Raw genomic sequence first — 9406 nt, 5'->3', positions numbered from 1 at the left:
TCATTCATCTGGTAAATACAAATTTGTGTAAGTGCATTGCATATATCAGTTATGCTTGTTTCCTGAATATATTTGAATACACTGGCCAAGACTTGCAGTGCCCGAAAAATGAACGTGCTTTCCTGCAGCCTTCAACTTTGTCAAGCTAGTGACATTAAGTATGGAAAACTCATTTTTACGACAAATTTCTTAAATTTCAATGCCTTTCAGTACCTTGAGATACGACACGACCCCCACCATTACACCTAATAATAACTTTCAAAGTAATACTTTGGTATGAGACTTATCATATGTAAATTTACAAACCAGAAGGGCGTTAATTTCACTTAAAAAAAGCCTCGTAATTACCAAGGACTTTCTTTTACCTACAGTTGAGTAATAAGCCATCAGTATTGCTTAAGAGGAATAACTATACCTAGATAATTTCAAAGTAATTTTTCCTCCCAGAATCATAGATTTAATTCCAGTTTAGAGGAAGCTATAAAGGAAATTTTAATTCTAACAACATGACAATAGTGACTTTCCCCCAGCGAATTTTCCCTTTCAGTTAGTGTATTCCACCTGAAGCAGTGTTCAGATTTTCTGTAACTTAACTATTCCCTCTCCGACCCTTCACCCGGCATAAGTAGTCAAGTGTCCTTTCAGCAATAATAGTTGTATCATTCATTTGCTTTTCCATTTCATATACTCACTCGATTTTAAAATATATATTCTAAAAGTTTTGTTTCACAATGGAGTACTTGAGGAGTATCCAATTAAATGGCCGCGGTTTTCATCATAAAAGCCTATCTAGCTTTTCAAAAACCTTTTTTTTTCTAACCTCAATTTCTTATATATTTCATAGTTAATTCTTTTATGCGGAACATAGTAATCGATGTAGTGTTCTTAAATATTTTTGTTTACTTAATCTTATTATCAGAGTTCTAAATTTAGAAATTATTTTCACGAGTTAAATTGAAGATTATCTCATCCTGCATCACTAGCCATGTTAAGTCAGCAACTTAAGGCTTTTGAGTTTTGTCCGATATTATTGATATTTTAGATACTTCACGTGGAATGTTGAACCCATCTATATAAAGATCTTTTCTTCACTACAGTTTTGGGGTAACCTTATAGGAATCTTGCCAAGCTTTTCTAATTTAGTAAAATTTCGATCTTCATTCATTTAACAACAGTCCAAACAATTCCCTTGGATTTACATTTGGTAGGCTATACTTAAATAAAACTTTCCCATTCGCGTTTGGTTAGAGCAGTGTATTGTGCATACGATGTTTGATTTTCGTTCCTCAGCCCATCCACAAGGGTTTCAAACCCGTTTGAACTTTTATTTTATAATGAAAGTGTCATGTGAGAAACTATCACGACTCTTAGAAAGCTAGCCCCATTGGATAATAATTCAACTCAGATGAATTTAATCTTTAATTATTGCAAGTAATAATACAGTCAGTTGAAGGACCCTCATTTATTAAAAACTATACTAACCAAGTTAGAAGTCAGTTCGTACAACATGAATTTGCATTAAATGTCTTAAAAAACTCACTTTCGCAAGATCTTATCCAAAATCTTTAAAAAAAAAAAGTCTGGCAAAGAATCTCAAAATGCCTGAATTCCAGACCACTATTACAACATATATCTAACATTATAGGCCATTTCATGTGTCATTATGAATTGTGCTACTAATGTGATAGCACGATTTATTTGTAAATCATCCCAATGAACCATTAAAAGAAGAAGAAATGTAAAGAACCAGTCTAGCATAGTCACCAAAATGTAATGTTTCAGCATATTGAAACTACATGCTAGTCTCTCTGGAAAATTTATAATAAAGTAGAGAATTTTTAGAAAAATTGCAGCTATAACCCTCCAGTTGAAGACAGCACATAAGATACAAATTATTGCAGCATCCATCGAGGATAAACTGAAGTCCATTTTGTACTCCGTCTCAACAGCAGGATGATTGGCTTCGTCTTTTCGGGGCACTTAAGTCCTTCCTATAACAGTAATAAGAAAGAAGTAATGTCTGCATTTATCTTACTGCAGCGTTTTTAAGTATCCTAGAAGTTTAAACAAGACCCAAGGTCTCGCGCAGTTAACATTTCCGAGAAACATGCAGTCATAAAAACAGTGTTACATATATTCCTAAAATTGAAATGCTCACAAACCATTCGACCCTTCCATCACTAAGTACTATAAATGTGTCTCGCCCAACTTCAATATTGAGACTGCCTTGAAACATTTAGTTACTTTGAAATTAAATTACCACAAACTAAACTCAAGATAGGTCCTATAGAGTTTTGAGACAGAGACCAGCGACAAACAAGGGTTAAATGTTATAAATACCGTCCCACGTTACACAAATTAGAAGTTTTCTAATTTATATCCTATCATGATGCCTGACTAAAGAAAATAACACATTTTATTAAGTATGACAAAATTAAAATAGAAGTTTAATTATTACTTTAGTAATTTCAGTTCCAAAACTAGTTTGACATTTAACCTTAGTCATATTGCAGATGAAGATTTATTTCAAGGTATAAGCTCTTCAGGCGTTCAATTTATTTCAGGGTTTAATATCTTCAGGATAACCACTAGAACCTATCAGGTTCACTTAGGAAGCAAGAGATTCATAAGTCTAAAATGTATAATACATCAGGCTAAACCATCATACTTTACCATTAGTAGAAAACAAAACCTTTAGGAAAACCAAGCCGAATCACTTCAACCGAGGGTTTTAAAATTAATAAGGTTTTTCAATCAGTCTAGTTTGACTGAAAATTTTTCAAAGAAAATTAGGATAAAAAAAATCAACCAGGGCAGGAAACAGTTTAGATTATGCTTATCAGGAGGTTAGCATTACAAGAAGGCTATGCACACAACCATTTCGCATTTTGAAGGTCGTAAGTTTTAAGATCAAATAGTGAGCAAATAAATTAAAATTCTTCCACCTCGCAGAACACGTTCATTTGCAAAACTAGCTTGTTATGAACTAGTATGTGTTTAGACCTTAAGTTCAGCGTCATTCACAGCAAAACCTGCCGAAAAAGTTTATAACATTTTTGATCAGGCTAGGTATACCTCAACAAGCAAGAATTTATTCCATACCAAGTTTTTGTAAGGAACAGTAAATTTCTTAAAATCTTTAGTGTTATTACATCAGAGATTATAATCGTGCTAATACCAAGAGTTTCCTTAGGATTGGAAAGCTAAAACTGCTAGAGGCAAGTAAAAACTTTGTTAAAATTAAAACAAACTCATGGGAGGAAGAATGCATAGTGTTCACTAAACTTTCCACAAGATGGAGCTTACCCGAATAACAAAAATTTAGGCATACCCTATTTTACTCACGCTGCATTTCACAGGAAATTACCAAGTCACCAATTCCCTATAAGTTTACTATGAAGCAACTAAATTAGGAAATCCATTAAAGCCAAAATTAAATCCAGTATATCTTATAAAATATTAGGAGACTTATGGAGTCTGACTGGAAAAGCCTCAAAACAATCATGAAGTGGCAAACCAGCTACATAGGGTGCTGGGCAAGTATTAAATCTCGAAACAATCATGAAGTAGCAAATCGGCTACGTAATTCCACACTCTTGTTTCGCATCCCTAAAATTCAATTATACCAGATTTTAATCAGTTTTGCTTCAGCTTCTACCACCTAATATTTGCATCTGTATCAGATTTTGTTTTTTACACCAATTCAGGGGTTCATACAGTTAAATATTTGCAGACTGCCAAACTAGTGTACAGGGATAATTAAAATTAATAAATTAATAAGTAATATACCACATGACTATTGTTCAGTATTTTCTTTTACTCTATTAGACAACTCCAAGCTTAATGGAACAAGTTCCCTATTTCTCGAGCCAAGAAAGCTCTTAAAAAAAAAAAAAAAAAAAAAAAAAAAAAAAAAAAAAAATCCTATACTCCTTTCCTTGTCCCAACCTCTATTAAGAACAGTAAAAAAAAAAAAAAAAAAAAAAAAAAAAAAAAAAAATCCTAATACTTCCTTTCCTTGTCCCAACCTCTATTAAGAACAGTGAAACTAAGAAACTAACATTCCTCATTTAGACAATAGTTTAAAACTATTGCCTCACCCTGAAGAACCATATTCTAACAATGGAATTAACAACAGTAAAGTCCAATCAAGAATTCTTGCATTAATAAAATACAAACCTTCACCAAAACAGACTAAGATGCCAATACCATTTGCACAGGTATTTGCTGACTTTTCGATATATTTGCATATCCAGAACCTATAGTAAATATCAGATCAGAGAGTCTGGTACCTGATCAAGATTTAACCAATTCTAAAGTGAAATTTATCAGCTAAATTGAAATTTATGCACTAATTCATTAAGAATTAACCATTTTTTCATTAGGAATTCGGTAAACCAATTTTCTAAATTGATAAATAGCCTAAAAATATTAACTGCTGTTAGACTAAACATTTGATCAAGAAGTCCCAACAAATTTCTACATAGATAATTGAAAAAATATTGGAAGTCTGGAATTCCCAATTCGGATACAGCAACATCTTAAGAATATCACTAAAAAAATATCTCTTACTTTCCAATTCATGAAGCATGGTGCTATGAAACTGATGTGGTGTCTACTGTAAAGCTATCACTGTCCAGTAAAACCACCAACAGTTAGCCAAGTTAACTCCAGTGTTCACATCGAATACCAAAGAGAATATAGCTTGTATAAATTTAAAATACTAACCAAATAGTTATTTCAGGCAACTAGTACACTTTATACTAGCTCCAGAAAAATTTTTCACTGCTAATCCATTGAAATAGAATTCCCAATATATGCAACAGATCAAATTACTGTGAACTGAATGGTTAACCGCTTTAGCTTTTATCATAGAAACAACCATTAACGAGTATACCTCTACAGATAGCCAGAGATAACTTGTGCCAATATTTCTTAGTTTAAATACTAAAGGTTTAAATTAAAGCTGTGTATGAAAGCCAATTAAAAACAAATTTCTAAGTACTACAAAAATCTCCCCTGCAGTACCTACGAATGACGCATATTTACAGAGTAACATTTGGGTTAAGCCATGAAACTTAATTCTCGCCCTCATTACAAATTAACATGTAGGCAAGCCAGGAAAAGTTATTTATCCTACCTTACAGTTGTAATTTTTTTTCCGACAGTGTTCATTAATATATATTTTCCCCTCTTCTGTACAAATCCCATGTAGGGAAAATGTCCATTGGCAAGCCATATGATAAACATTAATAAGGTTGAACTAACGTAACAGCGCCAAAGGTATTGCACTGGAAGGGAGTGTACTTCTTTAGCTAATGTAATCTAACCTAGAGCACAAAATCTAAACCTAACTGACATGATTTTGCACAAATCCTAAGTAGCAAGTAGACACCCGTGTCTCCTCCTTTATTGTTCACTTAACCTTAACTGGGGGATACAGCTGGACAGCACTTTAAATACAGATTAGAAGAATTTATCAGTAAAATCTATTAGCATTTATAGATTACTATGAGATTCAGGGCCTCTGTAACGGTTTTTTCGCAATAACTTTTTATCTATGTATTTCATAAATATAACGCTTATTCAGAATACACATTATATCTACACAAATTTTGACTATTCTGCATTACGTAGGTTGAAAAATTTTGGTACGTAAAATATAAAAGTGATTTTTGAAGACGGGCCAACTTACTCAGAAAAGGTTACGAACGCACTCGTTACGTAACTAATGACAGCATTTCTTCCCTCTCTCTCGATGGATGATTGGCTATACGTAACGAAGGCTATACCTCTGGCAACAATGATATACAAATTTTAATACAAGCAAAGCAGTACACCTTTATGAACTCTGAAACCTCTCCACTGATAATAGACATAATGAACCAACCTACAAAATATGTTAATAAATACAAAAACACTTGGATTATTAGTCTAACTCCCAAAATAAGTGTCATAAGAAATTACAGTCTACTTTATAGGTCACAATCAGATTGACAAGATGTAGGGATTAGTTTGCAATTTTCAAAAACATAGTAGATAAGCTTGATTTGATAACTGCTATATCCAATGTCTGTCAAGCAATTTTTATTTATTGGCTATCTACTTATTTACTGGAAAAAAAAAAAAAAAAAAAAAAAGATAGCCGGTACCGTATTTTGGCTTTAAACCTTCACCAATAATTATAGTCAGGATGATGACTTCATGAGGCTCCACCCACTTTGGCCTCGTTATAATTCAGGATAACACTGAAGGCTATCATGGGCATTGTTGGATTAGAAAATTTAACTTCTGGCTATAAAAACACTCGAATTCTCGAGTAGTTGTAAGAAGTGCTAAATGATCCTCAAGGATCCCAGCAGTTGGCCTAAACGTTTAATTTGTATATTACTGCTATACTACTGCGGCACTACTGCTACAGTAGTATTACTACGCTAGCACAGATACCCCACCCACATCTATGTATCGTTCTGCCATTCATAAAGTCCTTGGGTTTCAGAGCCGATGAAACAAGGTGAATGAGTTTGTCTAGTGGATGGGCGGAGCAACATTTCGATAAAAGGAGTTTACATTGCTTACGTAATGAATGTTTTTCGACTCTTGGCTCGTAATCATTGGTCATGGCGTCTGCTAGATAATTTTTACTCTATAAAAATTAAAACGATCGGGTTTAGGTTATTGATAATGCTGACAATATTTGTGTGGTTGTAAAATATACATATGCCAACTTTCAGCTACATCCGATGCTTTGGTAAGGAGCAAAGTCCAAAAAACAGTGTTACAGAGGTCCTGAATCTCATAGTAGTTTCACTGCATACAGAAATCTTACAATATACACAAACTGAATTCAAAATATGTCACGTACAATACAAAGAACCTTAATGCATTAAAATTTCGTAGGTTGAAATCTTAAAACTATTGTAAAAATAGTTAAAGACCACGCAACTGCTCATTCATAGCAGAGGTGCCTCATAATCCCGCAACATATTCGGAAATTAGTAATATTCACTTTACCCTCATTCTTAAGAAAAAGAAACATTCTACCAATTAAGATACTGAATTTTGCATTCGAGAAGAACCATAGTTATATTACCAAACTGTCCACATGTAACTCAGCCTTTAAATGACTTTTGGAGGATAACTAAAGCTTTTAAAAACTACTCTTTAAATCATAGTCTAGTTTAAAATACTGCATTTTTCTTATCCATAACGGAAAAGCTCAACACACAATAGAATAATCACCCCAGTTCAACTATGGGACCTAATCGATATCCTTAATATTAAGTAAACTTAATCCTACTAACCACGAATAAATCCAATATGCTGTCGTCCCCATTCTTCCTCTAACCAGTATTATTTTGTTAAAATGTCTATGTTCTTTAATTTTTTACTTGAACCACACAAATATTTTACTTTAACCACACATCCACCCGCAGTCTTTTCCAAAATTGCAAAGAAACGGTAATTTATAAATTTATATCAAATACATATATCCCGTCCAGTTATACATTCAGAAAAATTATTTGTTGCAATTATGAGTAAAAACGAACTGCAGATTACGTAACTACATCAAACCAATTAACCTTATGTCTCTAAGAAATTTTGAAGACAGTAGGACAAAGTTAAAAATTCAGACATATGCACAGACCACATTGTCCTGTTTTAAGATTAACTGCAAATAAAATATCTGCATTGCTTAATTTTAGATATAAAATGTAATTATATTGGATTGTTCAAAATATCCAAAGAACTTAATACCTTTTTATCCCAATGACTCAAAACTCTTTACTTACTGCGCCTTTGAGGAACTGGAGAAGGTGGAATATACTGACTCCTAAATCTGTGGTAGCAAACGCACATCCAAAAACCTGCTATGACGAGTATCAATAGTCCGATGGGAATGTAAAAGGAAAGAATCGACTCCACTGGATACATTGCTTTATAAGACACATTCATGGAAATGTCGTCGTCGGTACGTAAAACCTTAAAAACTTAGCAGCAAACAGACGAATACACCGTCTATGGATACAAGCTTACCTAGAATAACTCGGATTGAGGTCTCGCGGTCTCTAAAAGACCGAAGTCCTTAGTTCTGACCTTGTAAACGATAGGCGATGGCAAGGATTAGAAAAACACAAAGAACAAGTTAAACGCTTCAAGAATCGTATACATTTTCTTGAATGTCATTGGTCTCTCTCTCTCTCTCTCTCTCTCTCTCTCTCTGTATGTATTAAGCCAAAGGAAATGAAATGTATAATTTCTTCATGATTTTTCAGTTCTTGGTAGCGACATAAGATAAGTCACATTTCTAAGTTAGCACTGATTACGTCAAGCAAGAGTCTCATAAGCTTTGATATGTAAGTGACCAAACCTTTTCTCCACGTTGAAGAAGATTTTCAGCGCTAGATTACGTGTTTAGTTATTTTACTTGTTTTGCCCTTTACGTATTGTTTGGCCCATGATTTCACTTCTCTCTCTGCTTCAAGCCAGACGAAAATATGTGTCATAAACGTTACTATGAGTTCCCCGGAGGTGTGGGAAAGACCATAGTAAAAGGGGCCGCAGGTGCCATTGCTGGTGACGCAGAGAATAATATGTCTTCGCGCTGGAGATTTGTTATGGCTATGCAGCAGTTTGACCTTAATGTGTTTAAATACTATTAAAGTATTTACTATAGTTGTAACTCTGCAGTCACATAATTATAAACATTGCTAAAGCATACAGTATTTCAATTTTTACCAGGGAATATGGTTGTAGTAAAGCAACCAAAAAATTTCCTCCGTTGAATATGCTATCAGGAAACAGGAGGGAGATGCCTGCACATCTGCTCTCTCCCTAATCATTCAGAGCACTATTACACTTTTTAGGTTTGGCTACTTGCTTCTGATTGTATGATCTGTGAAAAAGCAAAATAAGAGAAAAATAGTTTTGTGCATGGCCCATATTTCTATACCTTACCTTCATAAGAATTTTAATGACTATAATGTACTAGTGGCCAATCCTCAACATACAGAAACTGTTAACAATTAGCTATCAAATTAAAATCAACTCAACAAGTTCTAACTATCAAGGACTATTTGCTCCCATACTTCCCCTAAGCCATTAGGTAAAGAAGCAACGAATTCAGTCATTTAGAAAATGCATCTTGATCCACATACCTGAAACTTCAGCTGTCTTGCAACTAATGAGCAGTAACATCCCTTCAAACTGTAATTAATCTTCCTAGCTTGTGACAGAGTAACGTAGATAAATGTATAATGGTGCATTTCGCTCTTTCATCACAAAGATTATTTTTTCAACATGCACCCTAGGACCTCAAGAGTTACGAAACCAAGGTGTATAAAGGACTATCTACACACAAAAGGACCCATACAAAGACAAGAAAAGGCATTCATGGAGCCACTGT

General features: G+C 33.8%; 1 long non-coding RNA gene across 1 annotated transcript; it reads right to left on the bottom strand.

Moving 5' to 3' along the window:
- Positions 1-1405: 1405 nt before the first annotated feature.
- On the bottom strand, positions 1406-8091 carry LOC135218450 (uncharacterized). The gene is made up of 2 exons (XR_010315330.1): positions 7794-8091; positions 1406-1991 (listed from the first exon to the last, which is right to left on the bottom strand). It is a non-coding gene; the product is annotated as an uncharacterized LOC135218450 (long non-coding RNA).
- Between the last annotated feature and the right edge of the window lie 1315 nt (positions 8092-9406).

This window comes from Macrobrachium nipponense, chromosome 9, assembly GCF_015104395.2.
Source record: "Macrobrachium nipponense isolate FS-2020 chromosome 9, ASM1510439v2, whole genome shotgun sequence".
In the NCBI taxonomy this organism is placed as follows: domain Eukaryota; kingdom Metazoa; phylum Arthropoda; class Malacostraca; order Decapoda; family Palaemonidae; genus Macrobrachium; species Macrobrachium nipponense.
Note: the sequence above shows the minus strand (reverse complement) of the source record. Positions and strands in the feature narration are given on the sequence as shown.